The sequence below is a fragment of the Pundamilia nyererei genome, unplaced genomic scaffold (assembly GCF_000239375.1).
Source record: "Pundamilia nyererei isolate P.nyererei 1_Seehausen unplaced genomic scaffold, PunNye1.0 scaffold01681, whole genome shotgun sequence".
Lineage (NCBI taxonomy): Eukaryota > Metazoa > Chordata > Actinopteri > Cichliformes > Cichlidae > Pundamilia > Pundamilia nyererei.
The window spans coordinates 5,412-6,553 of NW_005189082.1; positions in this window are offsets into that span (position 1 = coordinate 5,412).

The window sequence follows — 1,142 nt, forward strand, 5'->3', positions numbered from 1 at the left end:
AAAAAAAAAAAAAAAATGACAAAGGATGAACTGAAGCTCTGCCATCACGTAATGTCGCATACTGCTGTTTCTGATGTCATTTAAAAAAAAATAAAAAAAATAAAAAAATAAAAAAATAAAATCCACAACTTAGGTCTTTGCAGGCACCATGTTTCACATCAATTTGTAGGTAAAATATTACAATTTGCAAAAATTGTTCTCTTCTACAAACTATCCATTATTGCAATATATTTTTGGGAAAAAAATGTTTTTATTGAAAAACGAACACAGTGTTGGAGCCATATGGACTTTGTGGTGATAAAGTGTTGTGTGTATGGTGTTGCTTGTCTATTCCAGGGATTACGGTTAGCTTCTTTGTCACGTGGGAGGTGTTTAATGAACGAGTGGGAAATACATTCACCTGGTTACCGGTTGGGCGGCCTGGAGAATGGGTGAGTAGGGACAGTGTGGTTTTTGTTGACTGTGTTTGTTTGTGCGTGTCAGTCATCTTGTCTTGTCTCGAGCCTTCAAGTAGTTTGTATGTGCTCGGGTTTGACTGCGATGTGGATGGATTGCTGAAATATTCGATAAATGGTCAGTGGAAAATGTTTGGAGACTGATTAAGAACAACAAAGCAACATTCCCTACTTCATTCTTGGAGTGGATTCATTGATATCAAGTCACTTCATCCACATTGAAATACTGCAGTTATTTGCTTTTATGGATTTCCAGAGGCCATTGAGACATGGAATCACTTTCAGCGTGAACAGACTCACGCTGCACTGAAACTGTAATTGTACACACAGAATCTCAGCTGTGGAAACATAAAGCCAGACATGTAATAAACGGCTGTGTATGGAAGAAAACGCTGATTGCAGCGGTTATTTGTGACATGTCCACTGGTGAAAAGTCTGCTGAGCTGTTTCTGATGCATTAAAGACGTGTAACATGTTGTGTTCATTATGAATTTGGAATGACTGATTTGTCAAAATGTGGTTTGAATCATCTGTTCTTTGCCTGTGTCTGCTGTAATACATAAGCTGAGTCGGGGATTTTTCTAAAGTCAGAATGACTAGAAAAGTCTCCAAAAACTCGAAGCGTTTGAGGGTCTGGCTGCAAAACGAAATGCCAAACTCACTGCAGAGTCTTTGGGAAATAAATTT